General features: G+C 52.5%; 70 non-coding genes across 70 annotated transcripts; 24 read left to right on the forward strand and 46 right to left on the reverse strand.

Annotated features, from left to right (window-relative positions):
* Positions 1-363: 363 nt before the first annotated feature.
* Trnap-cgg (transfer RNA proline (anticodon CGG)) lies at positions 364-435 on the forward strand. The gene has a single exon. It is a non-coding gene; the product is annotated as a tRNA-Pro (tRNA).
* Positions 436-630: 195 nt separating this feature from the next.
* Positions 631-703, reverse strand: Trnav-aac (transfer RNA valine (anticodon AAC)). Its single transcript has one exon. It is a non-coding gene; the product is annotated as a tRNA-Val (tRNA).
* Positions 704-861: 158 nt separating this feature from the next.
* Trnav-uac (transfer RNA valine (anticodon UAC)) lies at positions 862-934 on the reverse strand. Its single transcript has one exon. It is a non-coding gene; the product is annotated as a tRNA-Val (tRNA).
* A 412-nt stretch (positions 935-1,346) lies between these two features.
* On the forward strand, positions 1,347-1,418 carry Trnap-cgg (transfer RNA proline (anticodon CGG)). The gene has a single exon. It is a non-coding gene; the product is annotated as a tRNA-Pro (tRNA).
* A 195-nt stretch (positions 1,419-1,613) lies between these two features.
* Trnav-aac (transfer RNA valine (anticodon AAC)) lies at positions 1,614-1,686 on the reverse strand. The gene has a single exon. It is a non-coding gene; the product is annotated as a tRNA-Val (tRNA).
* Positions 1,687-1,844: 158 nt separating this feature from the next.
* Positions 1,845-1,917, reverse strand: Trnav-uac (transfer RNA valine (anticodon UAC)). The gene has a single exon. It is a non-coding gene; the product is annotated as a tRNA-Val (tRNA).
* A 412-nt stretch (positions 1,918-2,329) lies between these two features.
* Positions 2,330-2,401, forward strand: Trnap-cgg (transfer RNA proline (anticodon CGG)). Its single transcript has one exon. It is a non-coding gene; the product is annotated as a tRNA-Pro (tRNA).
* Positions 2,402-2,596: 195 nt separating this feature from the next.
* Trnav-aac (transfer RNA valine (anticodon AAC)) lies at positions 2,597-2,669 on the reverse strand. The gene has a single exon. It is a non-coding gene; the product is annotated as a tRNA-Val (tRNA).
* Positions 2,670-2,827: 158 nt separating this feature from the next.
* Positions 2,828-2,900, reverse strand: Trnav-uac (transfer RNA valine (anticodon UAC)). Its single transcript has one exon. It is a non-coding gene; the product is annotated as a tRNA-Val (tRNA).
* Positions 2,901-3,312: 412 nt separating this feature from the next.
* On the forward strand, positions 3,313-3,384 carry Trnap-cgg (transfer RNA proline (anticodon CGG)). Its single transcript has one exon. It is a non-coding gene; the product is annotated as a tRNA-Pro (tRNA).
* Positions 3,385-3,579: 195 nt separating this feature from the next.
* On the reverse strand, positions 3,580-3,652 carry Trnav-aac (transfer RNA valine (anticodon AAC)). Its single transcript has one exon. It is a non-coding gene; the product is annotated as a tRNA-Val (tRNA).
* Positions 3,653-3,810: 158 nt separating this feature from the next.
* Positions 3,811-3,883, reverse strand: Trnav-uac (transfer RNA valine (anticodon UAC)). Its single transcript has one exon. It is a non-coding gene; the product is annotated as a tRNA-Val (tRNA).
* A 412-nt stretch (positions 3,884-4,295) lies between these two features.
* On the forward strand, positions 4,296-4,367 carry Trnap-cgg (transfer RNA proline (anticodon CGG)). The gene has a single exon. It is a non-coding gene; the product is annotated as a tRNA-Pro (tRNA).
* Positions 4,368-4,562: 195 nt separating this feature from the next.
* Trnav-aac (transfer RNA valine (anticodon AAC)) lies at positions 4,563-4,635 on the reverse strand. Its single transcript has one exon. It is a non-coding gene; the product is annotated as a tRNA-Val (tRNA).
* Positions 4,636-4,793: 158 nt separating this feature from the next.
* Trnav-uac (transfer RNA valine (anticodon UAC)) lies at positions 4,794-4,866 on the reverse strand. Its single transcript has one exon. It is a non-coding gene; the product is annotated as a tRNA-Val (tRNA).
* A 412-nt stretch (positions 4,867-5,278) lies between these two features.
* Positions 5,279-5,350, forward strand: Trnap-cgg (transfer RNA proline (anticodon CGG)). Its single transcript has one exon. It is a non-coding gene; the product is annotated as a tRNA-Pro (tRNA).
* A 195-nt stretch (positions 5,351-5,545) lies between these two features.
* Trnav-aac (transfer RNA valine (anticodon AAC)) lies at positions 5,546-5,618 on the reverse strand. The gene has a single exon. It is a non-coding gene; the product is annotated as a tRNA-Val (tRNA).
* A 158-nt stretch (positions 5,619-5,776) lies between these two features.
* Positions 5,777-5,849, reverse strand: Trnav-uac (transfer RNA valine (anticodon UAC)). Its single transcript has one exon. It is a non-coding gene; the product is annotated as a tRNA-Val (tRNA).
* A 412-nt stretch (positions 5,850-6,261) lies between these two features.
* Positions 6,262-6,333, forward strand: Trnap-cgg (transfer RNA proline (anticodon CGG)). Its single transcript has one exon. It is a non-coding gene; the product is annotated as a tRNA-Pro (tRNA).
* A 195-nt stretch (positions 6,334-6,528) lies between these two features.
* Trnav-aac (transfer RNA valine (anticodon AAC)) lies at positions 6,529-6,601 on the reverse strand. Its single transcript has one exon. It is a non-coding gene; the product is annotated as a tRNA-Val (tRNA).
* Positions 6,602-6,759: 158 nt separating this feature from the next.
* Positions 6,760-6,832, reverse strand: Trnav-uac (transfer RNA valine (anticodon UAC)). Its single transcript has one exon. It is a non-coding gene; the product is annotated as a tRNA-Val (tRNA).
* Positions 6,833-7,244: 412 nt separating this feature from the next.
* On the forward strand, positions 7,245-7,316 carry Trnap-cgg (transfer RNA proline (anticodon CGG)). The gene has a single exon. It is a non-coding gene; the product is annotated as a tRNA-Pro (tRNA).
* Positions 7,317-7,511: 195 nt separating this feature from the next.
* Positions 7,512-7,584, reverse strand: Trnav-aac (transfer RNA valine (anticodon AAC)). Its single transcript has one exon. It is a non-coding gene; the product is annotated as a tRNA-Val (tRNA).
* A 158-nt stretch (positions 7,585-7,742) lies between these two features.
* On the reverse strand, positions 7,743-7,815 carry Trnav-uac (transfer RNA valine (anticodon UAC)). Its single transcript has one exon. It is a non-coding gene; the product is annotated as a tRNA-Val (tRNA).
* A 412-nt stretch (positions 7,816-8,227) lies between these two features.
* Trnap-cgg (transfer RNA proline (anticodon CGG)) lies at positions 8,228-8,299 on the forward strand. The gene has a single exon. It is a non-coding gene; the product is annotated as a tRNA-Pro (tRNA).
* A 195-nt stretch (positions 8,300-8,494) lies between these two features.
* On the reverse strand, positions 8,495-8,567 carry Trnav-aac (transfer RNA valine (anticodon AAC)). The gene has a single exon. It is a non-coding gene; the product is annotated as a tRNA-Val (tRNA).
* Positions 8,568-8,725: 158 nt separating this feature from the next.
* On the reverse strand, positions 8,726-8,798 carry Trnav-uac (transfer RNA valine (anticodon UAC)). The gene has a single exon. It is a non-coding gene; the product is annotated as a tRNA-Val (tRNA).
* A 412-nt stretch (positions 8,799-9,210) lies between these two features.
* Positions 9,211-9,282, forward strand: Trnap-cgg (transfer RNA proline (anticodon CGG)). Its single transcript has one exon. It is a non-coding gene; the product is annotated as a tRNA-Pro (tRNA).
* Positions 9,283-9,477: 195 nt separating this feature from the next.
* On the reverse strand, positions 9,478-9,550 carry Trnav-aac (transfer RNA valine (anticodon AAC)). Its single transcript has one exon. It is a non-coding gene; the product is annotated as a tRNA-Val (tRNA).
* A 158-nt stretch (positions 9,551-9,708) lies between these two features.
* Positions 9,709-9,781, reverse strand: Trnav-uac (transfer RNA valine (anticodon UAC)). The gene has a single exon. It is a non-coding gene; the product is annotated as a tRNA-Val (tRNA).
* Positions 9,782-10,193: 412 nt separating this feature from the next.
* Positions 10,194-10,265, forward strand: Trnap-cgg (transfer RNA proline (anticodon CGG)). The gene has a single exon. It is a non-coding gene; the product is annotated as a tRNA-Pro (tRNA).
* Positions 10,266-10,460: 195 nt separating this feature from the next.
* Positions 10,461-10,533, reverse strand: Trnav-aac (transfer RNA valine (anticodon AAC)). Its single transcript has one exon. It is a non-coding gene; the product is annotated as a tRNA-Val (tRNA).
* A 158-nt stretch (positions 10,534-10,691) lies between these two features.
* Trnav-uac (transfer RNA valine (anticodon UAC)) lies at positions 10,692-10,764 on the reverse strand. The gene has a single exon. It is a non-coding gene; the product is annotated as a tRNA-Val (tRNA).
* A 412-nt stretch (positions 10,765-11,176) lies between these two features.
* Positions 11,177-11,248, forward strand: Trnap-cgg (transfer RNA proline (anticodon CGG)). Its single transcript has one exon. It is a non-coding gene; the product is annotated as a tRNA-Pro (tRNA).
* Positions 11,249-11,443: 195 nt separating this feature from the next.
* Trnav-aac (transfer RNA valine (anticodon AAC)) lies at positions 11,444-11,516 on the reverse strand. Its single transcript has one exon. It is a non-coding gene; the product is annotated as a tRNA-Val (tRNA).
* Positions 11,517-11,674: 158 nt separating this feature from the next.
* Trnav-uac (transfer RNA valine (anticodon UAC)) lies at positions 11,675-11,747 on the reverse strand. Its single transcript has one exon. It is a non-coding gene; the product is annotated as a tRNA-Val (tRNA).
* Positions 11,748-12,159: 412 nt separating this feature from the next.
* On the forward strand, positions 12,160-12,231 carry Trnap-cgg (transfer RNA proline (anticodon CGG)). The gene has a single exon. It is a non-coding gene; the product is annotated as a tRNA-Pro (tRNA).
* A 195-nt stretch (positions 12,232-12,426) lies between these two features.
* Positions 12,427-12,499, reverse strand: Trnav-aac (transfer RNA valine (anticodon AAC)). Its single transcript has one exon. It is a non-coding gene; the product is annotated as a tRNA-Val (tRNA).
* Positions 12,500-12,657: 158 nt separating this feature from the next.
* On the reverse strand, positions 12,658-12,730 carry Trnav-uac (transfer RNA valine (anticodon UAC)). Its single transcript has one exon. It is a non-coding gene; the product is annotated as a tRNA-Val (tRNA).
* A 412-nt stretch (positions 12,731-13,142) lies between these two features.
* Trnap-cgg (transfer RNA proline (anticodon CGG)) lies at positions 13,143-13,214 on the forward strand. The gene has a single exon. It is a non-coding gene; the product is annotated as a tRNA-Pro (tRNA).
* Positions 13,215-13,409: 195 nt separating this feature from the next.
* Trnav-aac (transfer RNA valine (anticodon AAC)) lies at positions 13,410-13,482 on the reverse strand. The gene has a single exon. It is a non-coding gene; the product is annotated as a tRNA-Val (tRNA).
* Positions 13,483-13,640: 158 nt separating this feature from the next.
* Trnav-uac (transfer RNA valine (anticodon UAC)) lies at positions 13,641-13,713 on the reverse strand. The gene has a single exon. It is a non-coding gene; the product is annotated as a tRNA-Val (tRNA).
* A 412-nt stretch (positions 13,714-14,125) lies between these two features.
* On the forward strand, positions 14,126-14,197 carry Trnap-cgg (transfer RNA proline (anticodon CGG)). The gene has a single exon. It is a non-coding gene; the product is annotated as a tRNA-Pro (tRNA).
* A 195-nt stretch (positions 14,198-14,392) lies between these two features.
* Trnav-aac (transfer RNA valine (anticodon AAC)) lies at positions 14,393-14,465 on the reverse strand. The gene has a single exon. It is a non-coding gene; the product is annotated as a tRNA-Val (tRNA).
* A 158-nt stretch (positions 14,466-14,623) lies between these two features.
* On the reverse strand, positions 14,624-14,696 carry Trnav-uac (transfer RNA valine (anticodon UAC)). Its single transcript has one exon. It is a non-coding gene; the product is annotated as a tRNA-Val (tRNA).
* Positions 14,697-15,108: 412 nt separating this feature from the next.
* Trnap-cgg (transfer RNA proline (anticodon CGG)) lies at positions 15,109-15,180 on the forward strand. Its single transcript has one exon. It is a non-coding gene; the product is annotated as a tRNA-Pro (tRNA).
* Positions 15,181-15,375: 195 nt separating this feature from the next.
* On the reverse strand, positions 15,376-15,448 carry Trnav-aac (transfer RNA valine (anticodon AAC)). Its single transcript has one exon. It is a non-coding gene; the product is annotated as a tRNA-Val (tRNA).
* A 158-nt stretch (positions 15,449-15,606) lies between these two features.
* Positions 15,607-15,679, reverse strand: Trnav-uac (transfer RNA valine (anticodon UAC)). The gene has a single exon. It is a non-coding gene; the product is annotated as a tRNA-Val (tRNA).
* A 412-nt stretch (positions 15,680-16,091) lies between these two features.
* Trnap-cgg (transfer RNA proline (anticodon CGG)) lies at positions 16,092-16,163 on the forward strand. Its single transcript has one exon. It is a non-coding gene; the product is annotated as a tRNA-Pro (tRNA).
* Positions 16,164-16,358: 195 nt separating this feature from the next.
* Positions 16,359-16,431, reverse strand: Trnav-aac (transfer RNA valine (anticodon AAC)). Its single transcript has one exon. It is a non-coding gene; the product is annotated as a tRNA-Val (tRNA).
* A 158-nt stretch (positions 16,432-16,589) lies between these two features.
* Trnav-cac (transfer RNA valine (anticodon CAC)) lies at positions 16,590-16,662 on the reverse strand. Its single transcript has one exon. It is a non-coding gene; the product is annotated as a tRNA-Val (tRNA).
* A 412-nt stretch (positions 16,663-17,074) lies between these two features.
* Positions 17,075-17,146, forward strand: Trnap-cgg (transfer RNA proline (anticodon CGG)). Its single transcript has one exon. It is a non-coding gene; the product is annotated as a tRNA-Pro (tRNA).
* Positions 17,147-17,341: 195 nt separating this feature from the next.
* On the reverse strand, positions 17,342-17,414 carry Trnav-aac (transfer RNA valine (anticodon AAC)). The gene has a single exon. It is a non-coding gene; the product is annotated as a tRNA-Val (tRNA).
* Positions 17,415-17,572: 158 nt separating this feature from the next.
* On the reverse strand, positions 17,573-17,645 carry Trnav-uac (transfer RNA valine (anticodon UAC)). The gene has a single exon. It is a non-coding gene; the product is annotated as a tRNA-Val (tRNA).
* Positions 17,646-18,057: 412 nt separating this feature from the next.
* On the forward strand, positions 18,058-18,129 carry Trnap-cgg (transfer RNA proline (anticodon CGG)). Its single transcript has one exon. It is a non-coding gene; the product is annotated as a tRNA-Pro (tRNA).
* A 195-nt stretch (positions 18,130-18,324) lies between these two features.
* On the reverse strand, positions 18,325-18,397 carry Trnav-aac (transfer RNA valine (anticodon AAC)). Its single transcript has one exon. It is a non-coding gene; the product is annotated as a tRNA-Val (tRNA).
* A 158-nt stretch (positions 18,398-18,555) lies between these two features.
* Positions 18,556-18,628, reverse strand: Trnav-cac (transfer RNA valine (anticodon CAC)). The gene has a single exon. It is a non-coding gene; the product is annotated as a tRNA-Val (tRNA).
* Positions 18,629-19,040: 412 nt separating this feature from the next.
* Positions 19,041-19,112, forward strand: Trnap-cgg (transfer RNA proline (anticodon CGG)). Its single transcript has one exon. It is a non-coding gene; the product is annotated as a tRNA-Pro (tRNA).
* Positions 19,113-19,307: 195 nt separating this feature from the next.
* On the reverse strand, positions 19,308-19,380 carry Trnai-aau (transfer RNA isoleucine (anticodon AAU)). Its single transcript has one exon. It is a non-coding gene; the product is annotated as a tRNA-Ile (tRNA).
* Positions 19,381-19,538: 158 nt separating this feature from the next.
* Positions 19,539-19,611, reverse strand: Trnav-uac (transfer RNA valine (anticodon UAC)). The gene has a single exon. It is a non-coding gene; the product is annotated as a tRNA-Val (tRNA).
* A 412-nt stretch (positions 19,612-20,023) lies between these two features.
* Trnap-cgg (transfer RNA proline (anticodon CGG)) lies at positions 20,024-20,095 on the forward strand. Its single transcript has one exon. It is a non-coding gene; the product is annotated as a tRNA-Pro (tRNA).
* A 195-nt stretch (positions 20,096-20,290) lies between these two features.
* On the reverse strand, positions 20,291-20,363 carry Trnav-aac (transfer RNA valine (anticodon AAC)). Its single transcript has one exon. It is a non-coding gene; the product is annotated as a tRNA-Val (tRNA).
* A 158-nt stretch (positions 20,364-20,521) lies between these two features.
* Trnav-uac (transfer RNA valine (anticodon UAC)) lies at positions 20,522-20,594 on the reverse strand. The gene has a single exon. It is a non-coding gene; the product is annotated as a tRNA-Val (tRNA).
* A 412-nt stretch (positions 20,595-21,006) lies between these two features.
* Positions 21,007-21,078, forward strand: Trnap-cgg (transfer RNA proline (anticodon CGG)). The gene has a single exon. It is a non-coding gene; the product is annotated as a tRNA-Pro (tRNA).
* A 195-nt stretch (positions 21,079-21,273) lies between these two features.
* On the reverse strand, positions 21,274-21,346 carry Trnav-aac (transfer RNA valine (anticodon AAC)). Its single transcript has one exon. It is a non-coding gene; the product is annotated as a tRNA-Val (tRNA).
* Positions 21,347-21,504: 158 nt separating this feature from the next.
* Trnav-uac (transfer RNA valine (anticodon UAC)) lies at positions 21,505-21,577 on the reverse strand. The gene has a single exon. It is a non-coding gene; the product is annotated as a tRNA-Val (tRNA).
* Positions 21,578-21,989: 412 nt separating this feature from the next.
* Positions 21,990-22,061, forward strand: Trnap-cgg (transfer RNA proline (anticodon CGG)). Its single transcript has one exon. It is a non-coding gene; the product is annotated as a tRNA-Pro (tRNA).
* Positions 22,062-22,256: 195 nt separating this feature from the next.
* On the reverse strand, positions 22,257-22,329 carry Trnav-aac (transfer RNA valine (anticodon AAC)). The gene has a single exon. It is a non-coding gene; the product is annotated as a tRNA-Val (tRNA).
* Positions 22,330-22,487: 158 nt separating this feature from the next.
* Positions 22,488-22,560, reverse strand: Trnav-uac (transfer RNA valine (anticodon UAC)). Its single transcript has one exon. It is a non-coding gene; the product is annotated as a tRNA-Val (tRNA).
* A 412-nt stretch (positions 22,561-22,972) lies between these two features.
* Trnap-cgg (transfer RNA proline (anticodon CGG)) lies at positions 22,973-23,044 on the forward strand. Its single transcript has one exon. It is a non-coding gene; the product is annotated as a tRNA-Pro (tRNA).
* The last annotated feature ends 93 nt before the right edge of the window (positions 23,045-23,137 follow it).

Genomic DNA, 23,137 nt, shown 5'->3' on the forward strand with positions numbered 1-23,137 from the left:
TCTCCCGTCCGCGAATGCACACGCGACGGTTCTTTTGACAGCCTGGAAACCATTACAGCCGAGGGCTCAAGAAGTCTTCGGGGTGCTCGAGAGTGTGTCTGCCGTAGCACCCCTAACGAGATAGCGGCGTTTCCCGCAGTCGTGATTGCAAGTCATAGCAGCAAAAGCAATCACTTTCTTAGCAGCAGGGAGTGCGAGCCCAGCGGCAGCTCTACATGAAGGTACCAATAGCCCAGGAAGGCCGCCGACCGCGGGAATTCGCGCCGCCCCCATCCCGCCAGCCTACACGAGACTTTCCAGAGCACCCTGGACCACATCGAGGCACCCAGTGCACTGAAATAATAGTCATTCGCCATGTCAGATGGCTCGTTGGTCTAGGGGTATGATTCCTGCTTCGGGTGCAGGAGGTCCCGGGTTCAAATCCCGGACGAGCCCTAGCGTTTTGTGCAAACTGATCGCACATGAGTAGCTGAGTCGATGCAAAATGCTCGGCGGCAGTATCAAATGAATGTCATATTTGATGTGAGCAATTGACACTCTGATCCGACGTGTGAAGGCGATTACGAAGGTTTTTGGGTACAGATGGAAGCAGATGCATGTTACTATGTCTTGTTTTTAATGATGAAAAAGTGTTTCCGCCCGGGATCGAACCGGGGACCTTCTGCGTGTTAGGCAGACGCGATAACCGCTACACCACGGAAACTACTTGTGTGCGCCATACCTTAGAGACAACTCGTGCTGATGTTGACATCGTAACTAAAAAATTAAATAAATGCGCTTCTTGCATAACAAAGGTACATGCAGAAGATCCTCACATGACGTGGCTCACTGGAGTACAATGCGACACAGGCAAGAAAATACTGTTCCCGCCCGGGATCGAACCGGGGACCTTCTGCGTGTAAAGCAGACGTGATAACCGCTACACTACGGAAACTGCGGACGGGAGGAGTCCATCCCCGTTCACTCGAAATTACCTCAGCCTCTCTCCCGTCCGCGAATGCACACGCGACGGTTCTTTTGACAGCCTGGAAACCATTACAGCCGAGGGCTCAAGAAGTCTTCGGGGTGCTCGAGAGGGTGTCTGCCGTAGCACCCCTAACGAGATAGCGGCGTTTCCCGCAGTCGTGATTGCAAGTCATAGCAGCAAAAGCAATCACTTTCTTAGCAGCAGGGAGTGCGAGCCCAGCGGCAGCTCTACATGAAGGTACCAATAGCCCAGGAAGGCCGCCGACCGCGGGAATTCGCGCCGCCCCCATCCCGCCAGCCTACACGAGACTTTCCAGAGCACCCTGGACCACATCGAGGCACCCAGTGCACTGAAATAATAGTCATTCGCCATGTCAGATGGCTCGTTGGTCTAGGGGTATGATTCCTGCTTCGGGTGCAGGAGGTCCCGGGTTCAAATCCCGGACGAGCCCTAGCGTTTTGTGCAAACTGATCGCACATGAGTGGCTGAGTCGATGCAAAATGCTCGGCGGCAGTATCAAATGAATTTCATATTTGATGTGAGCAATTGACACTCTGATCCGACGTGTGAAGGCGATTACGAAGGTTTTTGGGTACAGATGGAAGCAGATGCATGTTACTATGTCTTGTTTTTAATGATGAAAAAGTGTTTCCGCCCGGGATCGAACCGGGGACCTTCTGCGTGTTAGGCAGACGTGATAACCGCTACACCACGGAAACTACTTGTGTGCGCCATACCTTAGAGACAACTCGTGCTGATGTTGACATCGTAACTAAAAAATTAAATAAATGCGCTTCTTGCATAACAAAGGGACATGCAGAAGATCCTCACATGACGTGGCTCACTGGAGTACAATGCGACACAGGCAAGAAAATACTGTTCCCGCCCGGGATCGAACCGGGGACCTTCTGCGTGTAAAGCAGACGTGATAACCGCTACACTACGGAAACTGCGGACGGGAGGAGTCCATCCCCGTTCACTCGAAATTACCTCAGCCTCTCTCCCGTCCGCGAATGCACACGCGACGGTTCTTTTGACAGCCTGGAAACCATTACAGCCGAGGGCTCAAGAAGTCTTCGGGGTGCTCGAGAGTGTGTCTGCCGTAGCACCCCTAACGAGATAGCGGCGTTTCCCGCAGTCGTGATTGCAAGTCATAGCAGCAAAAGCAATCACTTTCTTAGCAGCAGGGAGTGCGAGCCCAGCGGCAGCTCTACATGAAGGTACCAATAGCCCAGGAAGGCCGCCGACCGCGGGAATTCGCGCCGCCCCCATCCCGCCAGCCTACACGAGACTTTCCAGAGCACCCTGGACCACATCGAGGCACCCAGTGCACTGAAATAATAGTCATTCGCCATGTCAGATGGCTCGTTGGTCTAGGGATATGATTCCTGCTTCGGGTGCAGGAGGTCACGGGTTCAAATCCCGGACGAGCCCTAGCGTTTTGTGCAAACTGATCGCACATGAGTGGCTGAGTCGATGCAAAATGCTCGGCGGCAGTATCAAATGAATTTCATATTTGATGTGAGCAATTGACACTCTGATCCGACGTGTGAAGGCGATTACGAAGGTTTTTGGGTACAGATGGAAGCAGATGCATGTTACTATGTCTTGTTTTTAATGATGAAAAAGTGTTTCCGCCCGGGATCGAACCGGGGACCTTCTGCGTGTTAGGCAGACGTGATAACCGCTACACCACGGAAACTACTTGTGTGCGCCATACCTTAGAGACAACTCGTGCTGATGTTGACATCGTAACTAAAAAATTAAATAAATGCGCTTCTTGCATAACAAAGGTACATGCAGAAGATCCTCACATGACGTGGCTCACTGGAGTACAATGCGACACAGGCAAGAAAATACTGTTCCCGCCCGGGATCGAACCGGGGACCTTCTGCATGTAAAGCAGACGTGATAACCGCTACACTACGGAAACTGCGGACGGGAGGAGTCCATCCCCGTTCACTCGAAATTACCTCAGCCTCTCTCCCGTCCGCGAATGCACACGCGACGGTTCTTTTGACAGCCTGGAAACCATTACAGCCGAGGGCTCAAGAAGTCTTCGGGGTGCTCGAGAGGGTGTCTGCCGTAGCACCCCTAACGAGATAGCGGCGTTTCCCGCAGTCGTGATTGCAAGTCATAGCAGCAAAAGCAATCACTTTCTTAGCAGCAGGGAGTGCGAGCCCAGCGGCAGCTCTACATGAAGGTACCAATAGCCCAGGAAGGCCGCCGACCGCGGGAATTCGCGCCGCCCCCATCCCGCCAGCCTACACGAGACTTTCCAGAGCACCCTGGACCACATCGAGGCACCCAGTGCACTGAAATAATAGTCATTCGCCATGTCAGATGGCTCGTTGGTCTAGGGGTATGATTCCTGCTTCGGGTGCAGGAGGTCCCGGGTTCAAATCCCGAACGAGCCCTAGCGTTTTGTGCAAACTGATCGCACATGAGTGGCTGAGTCGATGCAAAATGCTCGGCGGCAGTATCAAATGAATTTCATATTTGATGTGAGCAATTGACACTCTGATCCGACGTGTGAAGGCGATTACGAAGGTTTTTGGGTACAGATGGAAGCAGATGCATGTTACTATGTCTTGTTTTTAATGATGAAAAATTGTTTCCGCCCGGGATCGAACCGGGGACCTTCTGCGTGTTAGGCAGACGTGATAACCGCTACACCACGGAAACTACTTGTGTGCGCCATACCTTAGAGACAACTCGTGCTGATGTTGACATCGTAACTAAAAAATTAAATAAATGCGCTTCTTGCATAACAAAGGTACATGCAGAAGATCCTCACATGACGTGGCTCACTGGAGTACAATGCGACACAGGCAAGAAAATACTGTTCCCGCCCGGGATCGAACCGGGGACCTTCTGCGTGTAAAGCAGACGTGATAACCGCTACACTACGGAAACTGCGGACGGGAGGAGTCCATCCCCGTTCACTCGAAATTACCTCAGCCTCTCTCCCGTCCGCGAATGCACACGCGACGGTTCTTTTGACAGCCTGGAAACCATTACAGCCGAGGGCTCAAGAAGTCTTCGGGGTGCTCGAGAGGGTGTCTGCCGTAGCACCCCTAACGAGATAGCGGCGTTTCCCGCAGTCGTGATTGCAAGTCATAGCAGCAAAAGCAATCACTTTCTTAGCAGCAGGGAGTGCGAGCCCAGCGGCAGCTCTACATGAAGGTACCAATAGCCCAGGAAGGCCGCCGACCGCGGGAATTCGCGCCGCCCCCATCCCGCCAGCCTACACGAGACTTTCCAGAGCACCCTGGACCACATCGAGGCACCCAGTGCACTGAAATAATAGTCATTCGCCACGTCAGATGGCTCGTTGGTCTAGGGGTATGATTCCTGCTTCGGGTGCAGGAGGTCCCGGGTTCAAATCCCGGACGAGCCCTAGCGTTTTGTGCAAACTGATCGCACATGAGTGGCTGAGTCGATGCAAAATGCTCGGCGGCAGTATCAAATGAATTTCATATTTGATGTGAGCAATTGACACTCTGATCCGACGTGTGAAGGCGATTACGAAGGTTTTTGGGTACAGATGGAAGCAGATGCATGTTACTATGTCTTGTTTTTAATGATGAAAAAGTGTTTCCGCCCGGGATCGAACCGGGGACCTTCTGCGTGTTAGGCAGACGTGATAACCGCTACACCACGGAAACTACTTGTGTGCGCCATACCTTAGAGACAACTCGTGCTGATGTTGACATCGTAACTAAAAAATTAAATAAATGCGCTTCTTGCATAACAAAGGTACATGCAGAAGATCCTCACATGACGTGGCTCACTGGAGTACAATGCGACACAGGCAAGAAAATACTGTTCCCGCCCGGGATCGAACCGGGGACCTTCTGCGTGTAAAGCAGACGTGATAACCGCTACACTACGGAAACTGCGGACGGGAGGAGTCCATCCCCGTTCACTCGAAATTACCTCAGCCTCTCTCCCGTCCGCGAATGCACACGCGACGGTTCTTTTGACAGCCTGGAAACCATTACAGCCGAGGGCTCAAGAAGTCTTCGGGGTGCTCGAGAGGGTGTCTGCCGTAGCACCCCTAACGAGATAGCGGCGTTTCCCGCAGTCGTGATTGCAAGTCATAGCAGCAAAAGCAATCACTTTCTTAGCAGCAGGGAGTGCGAGCCCAGCGGCAGCTCTACATGAAGGTACCAATAGCCCAGGAAGGCCGCCGACCGCGGGAATTCGCGCCGCCCCCATCCCGCCAGCCTACACGAGACTTTCCAGAGCACCCTGGACCACATCGAGGCACCCAGTGCACTGAAATAATAGTCATTCGCCATGTCAGATGGCTCGTTGGTCTAGGGGTATGATTCCTGCTTCGGGTGCAGGAGGTCCCGGGTTCAAATCCCGGACGAGCCCTAGCGTTTTGTGCAAACTGATCGCACATGAGTGGCTGAGTCGATGCAAAATGCTCGGCGGCAATATCAAATGAATTTCATATTTGATGTGAGCAATTGACACTCTGATCCGACGTGTGAAGGCGATTACGAAGGTTTTTGGGTACAGATGGAAGCAGATGCATGTTACTATGTCTTGTTTTTAATGATGAAAAATTGTTTCCGCCCGGGATCGAACCGGGGACCTTCTGCGTGTTAGGCAGACGTGATAACCGCTACACCACGGAAACTACTTGTGTGCGCCATACCTTAGAGACAACTCGTGCTGATGTTGACATCGTAACTAAAAAATTAAATAAATGCGCTTCTTGCATAACAAAGGTACATGCAGAAGATCCTCACATGACGTGGCTCACTGGAGTACAATGCGACACAGGCAAGAAAATACTGTTCCCGCCCGGGATCGAACCGGGGACCTTCTGCGTGTAAAGCAGACGTGATAACCGCTACACTACGGAAACTGCGGACGGGAGGAGTCCATCCCCGTTCACTCGAAATTACCTCAGCCTCTCTCCCGTCCGCGAATGCACACGCGACGGTTCTTTTGACAGCCTGGAAACCATTACAGCCGAGGGCTCAAGAAGTCTTCGGGGTGCTCGAGAGGGTGTCTGCCGTAGCACCCCTAACGAGATAGCGGCGTTTCCCGCAGTCGTGATTGCAAGTCATAGCAGCAAAAGCAATCACTTTCTTAGCAGCAGGGAGTGCGAGCCCAGCGGCAGCTCTACATGAAGGTACCAATAGCCCAGGAAGGCCGCCGACCGCGGGAATTCGCGCCGCCCCCATCCCGCCAGCCTACACGAGACTTTCCAGAGCACCCTGGACCACATCGAGGCACCCAGTGCACTGAAATAATAGTCATTCGCCATGTCAGATGGCTCGTTGGTCTAGGGGTATGATTCCTGCTTCGGGTGCAGGAGGTCCCGGGTTCAAATCCCGGACGAGCCCTAGCGTTTTGTGCAAACTGATCGCACATGAGTGGCTGAGTCGATGCAAAATGCTCGGCGGCAGTATCAAATGAATTTCATATTTGATGTGAGCAATTGACACTCTGATCCGACGTGTGAAGGCGATTACGAAGGTTTTTGGGTACAGATGGAAGCAGATGCATGTTACTATGTCTTGTTTTTAATGATGAAAAAGTGTTTCCGCCCGGGATCGAACCGGGGACCTTCTGCGTGTTAGGCAGACGTGATAACCGCTACACCACGGAAACTACTTGTGTGCGCCATACCTTAGAGACAACTCGTGCTGATGTTGACATCGTAACTAAAAAATTAAATAAATGCGCTTCTTGCATAACAAAGGTACATGCAGAAGATCCTCACATGACGTGGCTCACTGGAGTACAATGCGACACAGGCAAGAAAATACTGTTCCCGCCCGGGATCGAACCGGGGACCTTCTGCGTGTAAAGCAGACGTGATAACCGCTACACTACGGAAACTGCGGACGGGAGGAGTCCATCCCCGTTCACTCGAAATTACCTCAGCCTCTCTCCCGTCCGCGAATGCACACGCGACGGTTCTTTTGACAGCCTGGAAACCATTACAGCCGAGGGCTCAAGAAGTCTTCGGGGTGCTCGAGAGGGTGTCTGCCGTAGCACCCCTAACGAGATAGCGGCGTTTCCCGCAGTCGTGATTGCAAGTCATAGCAGCAAAAGCAATCACTTTCTTAGCAGCAGGGAGTGCGAGCCCAGCGGCAGCTCTACATGAAGGTACCAATAGCCCAGGAAGGCCGCCGACCGCGGGAATTCGCGCCGCCCCCATCCCGCCAGCCTACACGAGACTTTCCAGAGCACCCTGGACCACATCGAGGCACCCAGTGCACTGAAATAATAGTCATTCGCCACGTCAGATGGCTCGTTGGTCTAGGGGTATGATTCCTGCTTCGGGTGCAGGAGGTCCCGGGTTCAAATCCCGGACGAGCCCTAGCGTTTTGTGCAAACTGATCGCACATGAGTGGCTGAGTCGATGCAAAATGCTCGGCGGCAGTATCAAATGAATTTCATATTTGATGTGAGCAATTGACACTCTGATCCGACGTGTGAAGGCGATTACGAAGGTTTTTGGGTACAGATGGAAGCAGATGCATGTTACTATGTCTTGTTTTTAATGATGAAAAATTGTTTCCGCCCGGGATCGAACCGGGGACCTTCTGCGTGTTAGGCAGACGTGATAACCGCTACACCACGGAAACTACTTGTGTGCGCCATACCTTAGAGACAACTCGTGCTGATGTTGACATCGTAACTAAAAAATTAAATAAATGCGCTTCTTGCATAACAAAGGTACATGCAGAAGATCCTCACATGACGTGGCTCACTGGAGTACAATGCGACACAGGCAAGAAAATACTGTTCCCGCCCGGGATCGAACCGGGGACCTTCTGCGTGTAAAGCAGACGTGATAACCGCTACACTACGGAAACTGCGGACGGGAGGAGTCCATCCCCGTTCACTCGAAATTACCTCAGCCTCTCTCCCGTCCGCGAATGCACACGCGACGGTTCTTTTGACAGCCTGGAAACCATTACAGCCGAGGGCTCAAGAAGTCTTCGGGGTGCTCGAGAGGGTGTCTGCCGTAGCACCCCTAACGAGATAGCGGCGTTTCCCGCAGTCGTGATTGCAAGTCATAGCAGCAAAAGCAATCACTTTCTTAGCAGCAGGGAGTGCGAGCCCAGCGGCAGCTCTACATGAAGGTACCAATAGCCCAGGAAGGCCGCCGACCGCGGGAATTCGCGCCGCCCCCATCCCGCCAGCCTACACGAGACTTTCCAGAGCACCCTGGACCACATCGAGGCACCCAGTGCACTGAAATAATAGTCATTCGCCATGTCAGATGGCTCGTTGGTCTAGGGGTATGATTCCTGCTTCGGGTGCAGGAGGTCCCGGGTTCAAATCCCGGACGAGCCCTAGCGTTTTGTGCAAACTGATCGCACATGAGTGGCTGAGTCGATGCAAAATGCTCGGCGGCAGTATCAAATGAATTTCATATTTGATGTGAGCAATTGACACTCTGATCCGACGTGTGAAGGCGATTACGAAGGTTTTTGGGTACAGATGGAAGCAGATGCATGTTACTATGTCTTGTTTTTAATGATGAAAAATTGTTTCCGCCCGGGATCGAACCGGGGACCTTCTGCGTGTTAGGCAGACGTGATAACCGCTACACCACGGAAACTACTTGTGTGCGCCATACCTTAGAGACAACTCGTGCTGATGTTGACATCGTAACTAAAAAATTAAATAAATGCGCTTCTTGCATAACAAAGGTACATGCAGAAGATCCTCACATGACGTGGCTCACTGGAGTACAATGCGACACAGGCAAGAAAATACTGTTCCCGCCCGGGATCGAACCGGGGACCTTCTGCGTGTAAAGCAGACGTGATAACCGCTACACTACGGAAACTGCGGACGGGAGGAGTCCATCCCCGTTCACTCGAAATTACCTCAGCCTCTCTCCCGTCCGCGAATGCACACGCGACGGTTCTTTTGACAGCCTGGAAACCATTACAGCCGAGGGCTCAAGAAGTCTTCGGGGTGCTCGAGAGGGTGTCTGCCGTAGCACCCCTAACGAGATAGCGGCGTTTCCCGCAGTCGTGATTGCAAGTCATAGCAGCAAAAGCAATCACTTTCTTAGCAGCAGGGAGTGCGAGCCCAGCGGCAGCTCTACATGAAGGTACCAATAGCCCAGGAAGGCCGCCGACCGCGGGAATTCGCGCCGCCCCCATCCCGCCAGCCTACACGAGACTTTCCAGAGCACCCTGGACCACATCGAGGCACCCAGTGCACTGAAATAATAGTCATTCGCCACGTCAGATGGCTCGTTGGTCTAGGGGTATGATTCCTGCTTCGGGTGCAGGAGGTCCCGGGTTCAAATCCCGGACGAGCCCTAGCGTTTTGTGCAAACTGATCGCACATGAGTGGCTGAGTCGATGCAAAATGCTCGGCGGCAGTATCAAATGAATTTCATATTTGATGTGAGCAATTGACACTCTGATCCGACGTGTGAAGGCGATTACGAAGGTTTTTGGGTACAGATGGAAGCAGATGCATGTTACTATGTCTTTTTTTTAATGATGAAAAAGTGTTTCCGCCCGGGATCGAACCGGGGACCTTCTGCGTGTTAGGCAGACGTGATAACCGCTACACCACGGAAACTACTTGTGTGCGCCATACCTTAGAGACAACTCGTGCTGATGTTGACATCGTAACTAAAAAATTAAATAAATGCGCTTCTTGCATAACAAAGGTACATGCAGAAGATCCTCACATGACGTGGCTCACTGGAGTACAATGCGACACAGGCAAGAAAATACTGTTCCCGCCCGGGATCGAACCGGGGACCTTTTGCGTGTAAAGCAGACGTGATAACCGCTACACTACGGAAACTGCGGACGGGAGGAGTCCATCCCCGTTCACTCGAAATTACCTCAGCCTCTCTCCCGTCCGCGAATGCACACGCGACGGTTCTTTTGACAGCCTGGAAACCATTACAGCCGAGGGCTCAAGAAGTCTTCGGGGTGCTCGAGAGTGTGTCTGCCGTAGCACCCCTAACGAGATAGCGGCGTTTCCCGCAGTCGTGATTGCAAGTCATAGCAGCAAAAGCAATCACTTTCTTAGCAGCAGGGAGTGCGAGCCCAGCGGCAGCTCTACATGAAGGTACCAATAGCCCAGGAAGGCCGCCGACCGCGGGAATTCGCGCCGCCCCCATCCCGCCAGCCTACACGAGACTTTCCAGAGCACCCTGGACCACATCGAGGCACCCAGTGCACTGAAATAATAGTCATTCGCCATGTCAGATGGCTCGTTGGTCTAGGGGTATGATTCCTGCTTCGGGTGCAGGAGGTCCCGGGTTCAAATCCCGGACGAGCCCTAGCGTTTTGTGCAAACTGATCGCACATGAGTGGCTGAGTCGATGCAAAATGCTCGGCGGCAGTATCAAATGAATGTCATATTTGATGTGAGCAATTGACACTCTGATCCGACGTGTGAAGGCGATTACGAAGGTTTTTGGGTACAGATGGAAGCAGATGCATGTTACTATGTCTTGTTTTTAATGATGAAAAAGTGTTTCCGCCCGGGATCGAACCGGGGACTTTCTGCGTGTTAGGCAGACGCGATAACCGCTACACCACGGAAACTACTTGTGTGCGCCATACCTTAGAGACAACTCGTGCTGATGTTGACATCGTAACTAAAAAATTAAATAAATGCGCTTCTTGCATAACAAAGGTACATGCAGAAGATCCTCACATGACGTGGCTCACTGGAGTACAATGCGACACAGGCAAGAAAATACTGTTCCCGCCCGGGATCGAACCGGGGACCTTCTGCGTGTAAAGCAGACGTGATAACCGCTACACTACGGAAACTGCGGACGGGAGGAGTCCATCCCCGTTCACTCGAAATTACCTCAGCCTCTCTCCCGTCCGCGAATGCACACGCGACGGTTCTTTTGACAGCCTGGAAACCATTACAGCCGAGGGCTCAAGAAGTCTTCGGGGTGCTCGAGAGGGTGTCTGCCGTAGCACCCCTAACGAGATAGCGGCGTTTCCCGCAGTCGTGATTGCAAGTCATAGCAGCAAAAGCAATCACTTTCTTAGCAGCAGGGAGTGCGAGCCCAGCGGCAGCTCTACATGAAGGTACCAATAGCCCAGGAAGGCCGCCGACCGCGGGAATTCGCGCCGCCCCCATCCCGCCAGCCTACACGAGACTTTCCAGAGCACCCTGGACCACATCGAGGCACCCAGTGCACTGAAATAATAGTCATTCGCCACGTCAGATGGCTCGTTGGTCTAGGGGTATGATTCCTGCTTCGGGTGCAGGAGGTCCCGGGTTCAAATCCCGGACGAGCCCTAGCGTTTTGTGCAAACTGATCGCACATGAGTGGCTGAGTCGATGCAAAATGCTCGGCGGCAGTATCAAATGAATTTCATATTTGATGTGAGCAATTGACACTCTGATCCGACGTGTGAAGGCGATTACGAAGGTTTTTGGGTACAGATGGAAGCAGATGCATGTTACTATGTCTTGTTTTTAATGATGAAAAAGTGTTTCCGCCCGGGATCGAACCGGGGACCTTCTGCGTGTTAGGCAGACGTGATAACCGCTACACCACGGAAACTACTTGTGTGCGCCATACCTTAGAGACAACTCGTGCTGATGTTGACATCGTAACTAAAAAATTAAATAAATGCGCTTCTTGCATAACAAAGGTACATGCAGAAGATCCTCACATGACGTGGCTCACTGGAGTACAATGCGACACAGGCAAGAAAATACTGTTCCCGCCCGGGATCGAACCGGGGACCTTCTGCGTGTAAAGCAGACGTGATAACCGCTACACTACGGAAACTGCGGACGGGAGGAGTCCATCCCCGTTCACTCGAAATTACCTCAGCCTCTCTCCCGTCCGCGAATGCACACGCGACGGTTCTTTTGACAGCCTGGAAACCATTACAGCCGAGGGCTCAAGAAGTCTTCGGGGTGCTCGAGAGGGTGTCTGCCGTAGCACCCCTAACGAGATAGCGGCGTTTCCCGCAGTCGTGATTGCAAGTCATAGCAGCAAAAGCAATCACTTTCTTAGCAGCAGGGAGTGCGAGCCCAGCGGCAGCTCTACATGAAGGTACCAATAGCCCAGGAAGGCCGCCGACCGCGGGAATTCGCGCCGCCCCCATCCCGCCAGCCTACACGAGACTTTCCAGAGCACCCTGGACCACATCGAGGCACCCAGTGCACTGAAATAATAGTCATTCGCCACGTCAGATGGCTCGTTGGTCTAGGGGTATGATTCCTGCTTCGGGTGCAGGAGGTCCCGGGTTCAAATCCCGGACGAGCCCTAGCGTTTTGTGCAAACTGATCGCACATGAGTGGCTGAGTCGATGCAAAATGCTCGGCGGCAGTATCAAATGAATTTCATATTTGATGTGAGCAATTGACACTCTGATCCGACGTGTGAAGGCGATTACGAAGGTTTTTGGGTACAGATGGAAGCAGATGCATGTTACTATGTCTTGTTTTTAATGATGAAAAAGTGTTTCCGCCCGGGATCGAACCGGGGACCTTCTGCGTGTTAGGCAGACGTGATAACCGCTACACCACGGAAACTACTTGTGTGCGCCATACCTTAGAGACAACTCGTGCTGATGTTGACATCGTAACTAAAAAATTAAATAAATGCGCTTCTTGCATAACAAAGGTACATGCAGAAGATCCTCACATGACGTGGCTCACTGGAGTACAATGCGACACAGGCAAGAAAATACTGTTCCCGCCCGGGATCGAACCGGGGACCTTCTGCGTGTAAAGCAGACGTGATAACCGCTACACTACGGAAACTGCGGACGGGAGGAGTCCATCCCCGTTCACTCGAAATTACCTCAGCCTCTCTCCCGTCCGCGAATGCACACGCGACGGTTCTTTTGACAGCCTGGAAACCATTACAGCCGAGGGCTCAAGAAGTCTTCGGGGTGCTCGAGAGTGTGTCTGCCGTAGCACCCCTAACGAGATAGCGGCGTTTCCCGCAGTCGTGATTGCAAGTCATAGCAGCAAAAGCAATCACTTTCTTAGCAGCAGGGAGTGCGAGCCCAGCGGCAGCTCTACATGAAGGTACCAATAGCCCAGGAAGGCCGCCGACCGCGGGAATTCGCGCCGCCCCCATCCCGCCAGCCTACACTAGACTTTCCAGAGCACCCTGGACCACATCGAGGCACCCAGTGCACTGAAATAATAGTCATTCGCCATGTCAGATGGCTCGTTGGTCTAGGGGTATGATTCCTGCTTCGGGTGCAGGAGGTCCCGGGTTCAAATCCCGGACGAGCCCTAGCGTTTTGTGCAAACTGATCGCACATGAGTGGCTGAGTCGATGCAAAATGCTCGGCGGCAGTATCAAATGAATGTCATATTTGATGTGAGCAATTGACACTCTGATCCGACGTGTGAAGGCGATTACGAAGGTTTTTGGGTACAGATGGAAGCAGATGCATGTTACTATGTCTTGTTTTTAATGATGAAAAAGTGTTTCCGCCCGGGATCGAACCGGGGACCTTCTGCGTGTTAGGCAGACGCGATAACCGCTACACCACGGAAACTACTTGTGTGCGCCATACCTTAGAGACAACTCGTGCTGATGTTGACATCGTAACTAAAAAATTAAATAAATGCGCTTCTTGCATAACAAAGGTACATGCAGAAGATCCTCACATGACGTGGCTCACTGGAGTACAATGCGACACAGGCAAGAAAATACTGTTCCCGCCCGGGATCGAACCGGGGACCTTCTGCGTGTAAAGCAGACGTGATAACCGCTACACTACGGAAACTGCGGACGGGAGGAGTCCATCCCCGTTCACTCGAAATTACCTCAGCCTCTCTCCCGTCCGCGAATGCACACGCGACGGTTCTTTTGACAGCCTGGAAACCATTACAGCCGAGATCTCAAGAAGTCTTCGGGGTGCTCGAGAGGGTGTCTGCCGTAGCACCCCTAACGAGATAGCGGCGTTTCCCGCAGTCGTGATTGCAAGTCATAGCAGCAAAAGCAATCACTTTCTTAGCAGCAGGGAGTGCGAGCCCAGCGGCAGCTCTACATGAAGGTACCAATAGCCCAGGAAGGCCGCCGACCGCGGGAATTCGCGCCGCCCCCATCCCGCCAGCCTACACGAGACTTTCCAGAGCACCCTGGACCACATCGAGGCACCCAGTGCACTGAAATAATAGTCATTCGCCATGTCAGATGGCTCGTTGGTCTAGGGGTATGATTCCTGCTTCGGGTGCAGGAGGTCCCGGGTTCAAATCCCGGACGAGCCCTAGCGTTTTGTGCAAACTGATCGCACATGAGTGGCTGAGTCGATGCAAAATGCTCGGCGGCAGTATCAAATGAATTTCATATTTGATGTGAGCAATTGACACTCTGATCCGACGTGTGAAGGCGATTACGAAGGTTTTTGGGTACAGATGGAAGCAGATGCATGTTACTATGTCTTGTTTTTAATGATGAAAAAGTGTTTCCGCCCGGGATCGAACCGGGGACCTTCTGCGTGTTAGGCAGACGTGATAACCGCTACACCACGGAAACTACTTGTGTGCGCCATACCTTAGAGACAACTCGTGCTGATGTTGACATCGTAACTAAAAAATTAAATAAATGCGCTTCTTGCATAACAAAGGTACATGCAGAAGATCCTCACATGACGTGGCTCACTGGAGTACAATGCGACACAGGCAAGAAAATACTGTTCCCGCCCGGGATCGAACCGGGGACCTTCTGCGTGTAAAGCAGACGTGATAACCGCTACACTACGGAAACTGCGGACGGGAGGAGTCCATCCCCGTTCACTCGAAATTACCTCAGCCTCTCTCCCGTCCGCGAATGCACACGCGACGGTTCTTTTGACAGCCTGGAAACCATTACAGCCGAGGGCTCAAGAAGTCTTCGGGGTGCTCGAGAGGGTGTCTGCCGTAGCACCCCTAACGAGATAGCGGCGTTTCCCGCAGTCGTGATTGCAAGTCATAGCAGCAAAAGCAATCACTTTCTTAGCAGCAGGGAGTGCGAGCCCAGCGGCAGCTCTACATGAAGGTACCAATAGCCCAGGAAGGCCGCCGACCGCGGGAATTCGCGCCGCCCCCATCCCGCCAGCCTACACGAGACTTTCCAGAGCACCCTGGACCACATCGAGGCACCCAGTGCACTGAAATAATAGTCATTCGCCATGTCAGATGGCTCGTTGGTGTAGGGGTATGATTCCTGCTTCGGGTGCAGGAGGTCCCGGGTTCAAATCCCGGACGAGCCCTAGCGTTTTGTGCAAACTGATCGCACATGAGTGGCTGAGTCGATGCAAAATGCTCGGCGGCAGTATCAAATGAATTTCATATTTGATGTGAGCAATTGACACTCTGATCCGACGTGTGAAGGCGATTACGAAGGTTTTTGGGTACAGATGGAAGCAGATGCATGTTACTATGTCTTGTTTTTAATGATGAAAAAGTGTTTCCGCCCGGGATCGAACCGGGGACCTTCTGCGTGTTAGGCAGACGTGATAACCGCTACACCACGGAAACTACTTGTGTGCGCCATACCTTAGAGACAACTCGTGCTGATGTTGTCATCGTAACTAAAAAATTAAATAAATGCGCTACTTGCATAACAAAGGTACATGCAGAAGATCCTCACATGACGTGGCTCACTGGAGTACAATGCGACACAGGCAAGAAAATACTGTTCCCGCCCGGGATCGAACCGGGGACCTTCTGCGTGTAAAGCAGACGTGATAACCGCTACACTACGGAAACTGCGGACGGGAGGAGTCCATCCCCGTTCACTCGAAATTACCTCAGCCTCTCTCCCGTCCGCGAATGCACACGCGACGGTTCTTTTGACAGCCTGGAAACCATTACAGCCGAGGGCTCAAGAAGTCTTCGGGGTGCTCGAGAGGGTGTCTGCCGTAGCACCCCTAACGAGATAGCGGCGTTTCCCGCAGTCGTGATTGCAAGTCATAGCAGCAAAAGCAATCACTTTCTTAGCAGCAGGGAGTGCGAGCCCAGCGGCAGCTCTACATGAAGGTACCAATAGCCCAGGAAGGCCGCCGACCGCGGGAATTCGCGCCGCCCCCATCCCGCCAGCCTACACGAGAATTTCCAGAGCACCCTGGACCACATCGAGGCACCCAGTGCACTGAAATAATAGTCATTCGCCATGTCAGATGGCTCGTTGGTCTAGGGGTATGATTCCTGCTTCGGGTGCAGGAGGTCCCGGGTTCAAATCCCGGACGAGCCCTAGCGTTTTGTGCAAACTGATCGCACATGAGTGGCTGAGTCGATGCAAAATGCTCGGCGGCAGTATCAAATGAATTTCATATTTGATGTGAGCAATTGACACTCTGATCCGATGTGTGAAGGCGATTACGAAGGTTTTTGGGTACAGATGGAAGCAGATGCATGTTACTATGTCTTGTTTTTAATGATGAAAAAGTGTTTCCGCCCGGGATCGAACTGGGGACCTTCTGCGTGTTAGGCAGACGTGATAACCGCTACACCACGGAAACTACTTGTGTGCGCCATACCTTAGAGACAACTCGTGCTGATGTTGTCATCGTAACTAAAAAATTAAATAAATGCGCTACTTGCATAACAAAGGTACATGCAGAAGATCCTCACATGACGTGGCTCACTGGAGTACATTACGACATAGGCAAGAAAATACTGTTCCCGCCCGAGATCGAACCGGGGACCTTCTGCGTGTGAAGCAGACGTGATAACCGCTACACTACGGAAACTGCGGACGGGAGGAGTCCATCCCCGTTCACTCGAAATTACCTCAGCCTCTCTCCCGTCCGCGAATGCACACGCGACGGTTCTTTTGACAGCCTGGAAACCATTACAGCCGAGGGCTCAAAAAGTCTTCGGGGTGCTCGAGAGGGTGTCTGCCGTAGCACCCCTAACGAGATAGCGGCGTTTCCCGCAGTCGTGATTGCAAGTCATAGCAGCAAAAGCAATCACTTTCTTAGCAGCAGGGAGTGCGAGCCCAGCGGCAGCTCTACATGAAGGTACCAATAGCCCAGGAAGGCCGCCGACCGCGGGAATTCGCGCCGCCCCCATCCCGCCAGCCTACACGAGACTTTCCAGAGCACCCTGGACCACATCGAGGCACCCAGTGCACTGAAATAATAGTCATTCGCCATGTCAGATGGCTCGTTGGTGTAGGGGTATGATTCCTGCTTCGGGTGCAGGAGGTCCCGGGTTCAAATCCCGGACGAGCCCTAGCGTTTTGTGCAAACTGATCGCACATGAGTGGCTGAGTCGATGCAAAATGCTCGGCGGCAGTATCAAATGAATTTCATATTTGATGTGAGCAATTGACACTCTGATCCGACGTGTGAAGGCGATTACGAAGGTTTTTGGGTACAGATGGAAGCAGATGCATGTTACTATGTCTTGTTTTTAATGATGAAAAATTGTTTCCGCCCGGGATCGAACCGGGGACCTTCTGCGTGTTAGGCAGACGTGATAACCGCTACACCACGGAAACTACTTGTGTGCGCCATACCTTAGAGACAACTCGTGCTGATGTTGACATCGTAACTAAAAAATTAAATAAATGCGCTTCTTGCATAACAAAGGTACATGCAGAAGATCCTCACATGACGTGGCTCACTGGAGTACAATGCGACACAGGCAAGAAAATACTGTTCCCGCCCGGGATCGAACCGGGGACCTTCTGCGTGTAAAGCAGACGTGATAACCGCTACACTACGGAAACTGCGGACGGGAGGAGTCCATCCCCGTTCACTCGAAATTACCTCAGCCTCTCTCCCGTCCGCGAATGCACACGCGACGGTTCTTTTGACAGCCTGGAAACCATTACAGCCGAGGGCTCAAGAAGTCTTCGGGGTGCTCGAGAGGGTGTCTGCCGTAGCACCCCTAACGAGATAGCGGCGTTTCCCGCAGTCGTGATTGCAAGTCATAGCAGCAAAAGCAATCACTTTCTTAGCAGCAGGGAGTGCGAGCCCAGCGGCAGCTCTACATGAAGGTACCAATAGCCCAGGAAGGCCGCCGACCGCGGGAATTCGCGCCGCCCCCATCCCGCCAGCCTACACGAGAATTTCCAGAGCACCCTGGACCACATCGAGGCACCCAGTGCACTGAAATAATAGTCATTCGCCATGTCAGATGGCTCGTTGGTCTAGGGGTATGATTCCTGCTTCGGGTGCAGGAGGTCCCGGGTTCAAGTCCCGGACGAGCCCTAGCGTTTTGTGCAAACTGATCGCACATGAGTGGCTGAGTCGATGCAAAATGCTCGGCGGCAGTATCAAATGAATTTCATATTTGATGTGAGCAATTGACACTCTGATCCGATGTGTGAAGGCGATTACGAAGGTTTTTGGGTACAGATGGAAGCAGATGCATGTTACTATGTCTTGTTTTTAATGATGAAAAAGTGTTTCCGCCCGGGATCGAACTGGGGACCTTCTGCGTGTTAGGCAGACGTGATAACCGCTACACCACGGAAACTACTTGTGTGCGCCATACCTTAGAGACAACTCGTGCTGATGTTGTCATCGTAACTAAAAAATTAAATAAATGCGCTACTTGCATAACAAAGGTACATGCAGAAGATCCTCACATGACGTGGCTCACTGGAGTACATTACGACATAGGCAAGAAAATACTGTTCCCCCCCGAGATCGAACCGGGGACCTTCTGCGTGTGAAGCAGACGTGATAACCGCTACACTACGGAAACTGCGGACGGGAGGAGTCCATCCCCGTTCACTCGAAATTACCTCAGCCTCTCTCCCGTCCGCGAATGCACACGCGACGGTTCTTTTGACAGCCTGGAAACCATTACAGCCGAGGGCTCAAGAAGTCTTCGGGGTGCTCGAGAGGGTGTCTGCCGTAGCACCCCTAACGAGATAGCGGCGTTTCCCGCAGTCGTGATTGCAAGTCATAGCAGCAAAAGCAATCACTTTCTTAGCAGCAGGGAGTGCGAGCCCAGTGGCAGCTCTACATGAAGGTACCAATAGCCCAGGAAGGCCGCCGACCGCGGGAATTGGCGCCGCCCCCATCCCGCCAGCCTACACGAGACTTTCCAGAGCACCCTGGACCACATCGAGGCACCCAGTGCACTGAAATAATAGTCATTCGCCATGTCAGATGGCTCGTTGGTCTAGGGGTATGATTCCTGCTTCGGGTGCAGGAGGTCCCGGGTTCAAATCCCGGACGAGCCCTAGCGTTTTGTGCAAACTGATCGCACATGAGTGGCTGAGTCGATGCAAAATGCTCGGCGGCAGTATCAAATGAATTTCATATTTGATGTGAGCAATTGACACTCTGATCCGACGTGTGAAGGCGATTACGAAGGTTTTTGGGTACAGATGGAAGCAGATGCATGTTACTATGTCTTGTTTTTAATGATGAAAAAGTGTTTCCGCCCGGGATCGAACTGGGGACCTTCTGCGTATTAGGCAGACGTGATAACCGCTACACCACGGAAACTACTTGTGTGCGCCATACCTTAGAGACAACTCGTGCTGATGTTGTCATCGTAACTAAAAAATTAAATAAATGCGCTACTTGCATAACAAAGGTACATGCAGAAGATCCTCACATGACGTGGCTCACTGGAGTACAATGCGACACAGGCAAGAAAATACTGTTCCCGCCCGGGATCGAACCGGGGACCTTCTGCGTGTAAAGCAGACGTGATAACCGCTACACTACGGAAACTGCGGACGGGAGGAGTCCATCCCCGTTCACTCGAAATTACCTCAGCCTCTCTCCCGTCCGCGAATGCACACGCGACGGTTCTTTTGACAGCCTGGAAACCATTACAGCCGAGGGCTCAAGAAGTCTTCGGGGTGCTCGAGAGGGTGTCTGCCGTAGCACCCCTAACGAGATAGCGGCGTTTCCCGCAGTCGTGATTGCAAGTCATAGCAGCAAAAGCAATCACTTTCTTAGCAGCAGGGAGTGCGAGCCCAGCGGCAGCTCTACATGAAGGTACCAATAGCCCAGGAAGGCCGCCGACCGCGGGAATTGGCGCCGCCCCCATCCCGCCAGCCTACACGAGACTTTCCAGAGCACCCTGGACCACATCGAGGCACCCAGTGCACTGAAATAATAGTCATTCGCCATGTCAGATGGCTCGTTGGTCTAGGGGTATGATTCCTGCTTCGGGTGCAGGAGGTCCCGGGTTCAAATCCCGGACGAGCCCTAGCGTTTTGTGCAAACTGATCGCACATGAGTGGCTGAGTCGATGCAAAATGCTCAACGGCAGTATCAAATGAATTTCATATTTGATGTGAGCAATTGACACTCTGATCCGACGTGTGAAGGCGATTACGAAGGTTTTTGGGTACAGATGGAAGCAGATGCATGTTACTATGTCTTGTTTTTAATGATGAAAAAGTGTTTCCGCCCGGGATCGAACCGGGGACCTTCTGCGTGTTAGGCAGACGTGATAACCGCTACACCACGGAAACTACTTGTGTGCGCCATACCTTAGAGACAACTCGTGCTGATGTTGACATCGTAACTAAAAAATTAAATAAATGCGCTTCTTGCATAACAAAGGTACATGCAGAAGATCCTCACATGACGTGGCTCACTGGAGTACAATGCGACACAGGCAAGAAAATACTGTTCCCGCCCGGGATCGAACCGGGGACCTTCTGCGTGTAAAGCAGACGTGATAACCGCTACACTACGGAAACTGCGGACGGGAGGAGTCCATCCCCGTTCACTCGAAATTACCTCAGCCTCTCTCCCGTCCGCGAATGCACACGCGACGGTTCTTTTGACAACCTGGAAACCATTACAGCCGAGGGCTCAAGAAGTCTTCGGGGTGCTCGAGAGGGTGTCTGCCGTAGCACCCCTAACGAGATAGCGGCGTTTCCCGCAGTCGTGATTGCAAGTCATAGCAGCAAAAGCAATCACTTTCTTAGCAGCAGGGAGTGCGAGCCCAGCGGCAGCTCTACATGAAGGTACCAATAGCCCAGGAAGGCCGCCGACCGCGGGAATTCGCGCCGCCCCCATCCCGCCAGCCTACACGAGACTTTCCAGAGCACCCTGGACCACATCGAGGCACCCAGTGCACTGAAATAATAGTCATTCGCCATGTCAGATGGCTCGTTGGTCTAGGGGTATGATTCCTGCTTCGGGTGCAGGAGGTCCCGGGTTCAAATCCCGGACGAGCCCTAGCGTTTTGTGCAAACTGATCGCACATGAGTGGCTGAGTCGATGCAAAATGCTCGGCGGCAGTATCAAATGAATTTCATATTTGATGTGAGCAATTGACACTCTGATCCGACGTGTGAAGGCGATTACGAAGGTTTTTGGGTACAGATGGAAGCAGATGCATGTTACTATGTCTTGTTTTTAATGATGAAAAAGTGTTTCCGCCCGGGATCGAACCGGGGACCTTCTGCGTGTTAGGCAGACGTGATAACCGCTACACCACGGAAACTACTTGTGTGCGCCATACCTTAGAGACAACTCGTGCTGATGTTGACATCGTAACTAAAAAATTAAATAAATGCGCTTCTTGCATAACAAAGGTACATGCAGAAGATCCTCACATGACGTGGCTCACTGGAGTACAATGCGACACAGGCAAGAAAATACTGTTCCCGCCCGGGATCGAACCGGGGACCTTCTGCGTGTAAAGCAGACGTGATAACCGCTACACTACGGAAACTGCGGACGGGAGGAGTCCATCCCCGTTCACTCGAAATTACCTCAGCCTCTCTCCCGTCCGCGAATGCACACGCGACGGTTCTTTTGACAGCCTGGAAACCATTACAGCCGAGGGCTCAAGAAGTCTTCGGGGTGCTCGAGAGGGTGTCTGCCGTAGCACCCCTAACGAGATAGCGGCGTTTCCCGCAGTCGTGATTGCAAGTCATAGCAGCAAAAGCAATCACTTTCTTAGCAGCAGGGAGTGCGAGCCCAGCGGCAGCTCTACATGAAGGTACCAATAGCCCAGGAAGGCCGCCGACCGCGGGAATTGGCGCCGCCCCCATCCCGCCAGCCTACACGAGACTTTCCAGAGCACCCTGGACCACATCGAGGCACCCAGTGCACTGAAATAATAGTCATTCGCCATGTCAGATGGCTCGTTGGTCTAGGGGTATGATTCCTGCTTCGGGTGCAGGAGGTCCCGGGTTCAAATCCCGGACGAGCCCTAGCGTTTTGTGCAAACTGATCGCACATGAGTGGCTGAGTCGATGCAAAATGCTCAACGGCAGTATCAAATGAATTTCATATTTGATGTGAGCAATTGACACTCTGATCCGACGTGTGAAGGCGATTACGAAGGTTTTTGGGTACAGATGGAAGCAGATGCATGTTACTATGTCTTGTTTTTAATGATGAAAAAGTGTTTCCGCCCGGGATCGAACCGGGGACCTTCTGCGTGTTAGGCAGACGTGATAACCGCTACACCACGGAAACTACTTGTGTGCGCCATACCTTAGAGACAACTCGTGCTGATGTTGACATCGTAACTAAAAAATTAAATAAATGCGCTTCTTGCATAACAAAGGTACATGCAGAAGATCCTCACATGACGTGGCTCACTGGAGTACAATGCGACACAGGCAAGAAAATACTGTTCCCGCCCGGGATCGAACCGGGGACCTTCTGCGTGTAAAGCAGACGTGATAACCGCTACACTACGGAAACTGCGGACGGGAGGAGTCCATCCCCGTTCACTCGAAATTACCTCAGCCTCTCTCCCGTCCGCGAATGCACACGCGACGGTTCTTTTGACAACCTGGAAACCATTACAGCCGAGGGCTCAAGAAGTCTTCGGGGTGCTCGAGAGGGTGTCTGCCGTAGCACCCCTAACGAGATAGCGGCGTTTCCCGCAGTCGTGATTGCAAGTCATAGCAGCAAAAGCAATCACTTTCTTAGCAGCAGGGAGTGCGAGCCCAGCGGCAGCTCTACATGAAGGTACCAATAGCCCAGGAAGGCCGCCGACCGCGGGAATTCGCGCCGCCCCCATCCCGCCAGCCTACACGAGACTTTCCAGAGCACCCTGGACCACATCGAGGCACCCAGTGCACTGAAATAATAGTCATTCGCCATGTCAGATGGCTCGTTGGTCTAGGGGTATGATTCCTGCTTCGGGTGCAGGAGGTCCCGGGTTCAAATCCCGGACGAGCCCTAGCGTTTTGTGCAAACTGATCGCACATGAGTGGCTGAGTCGATGCAAAATGCTCGGCGGCAGTATCAAATGAATTTCATATTTGATGTGAGC

This window comes from Schistocerca gregaria, chromosome 2 (genome assembly GCF_023897955.1).
Source record: "Schistocerca gregaria isolate iqSchGreg1 chromosome 2, iqSchGreg1.2, whole genome shotgun sequence".
Taxonomy (NCBI): domain Eukaryota; kingdom Metazoa; phylum Arthropoda; class Insecta; order Orthoptera; family Acrididae; genus Schistocerca; species Schistocerca gregaria.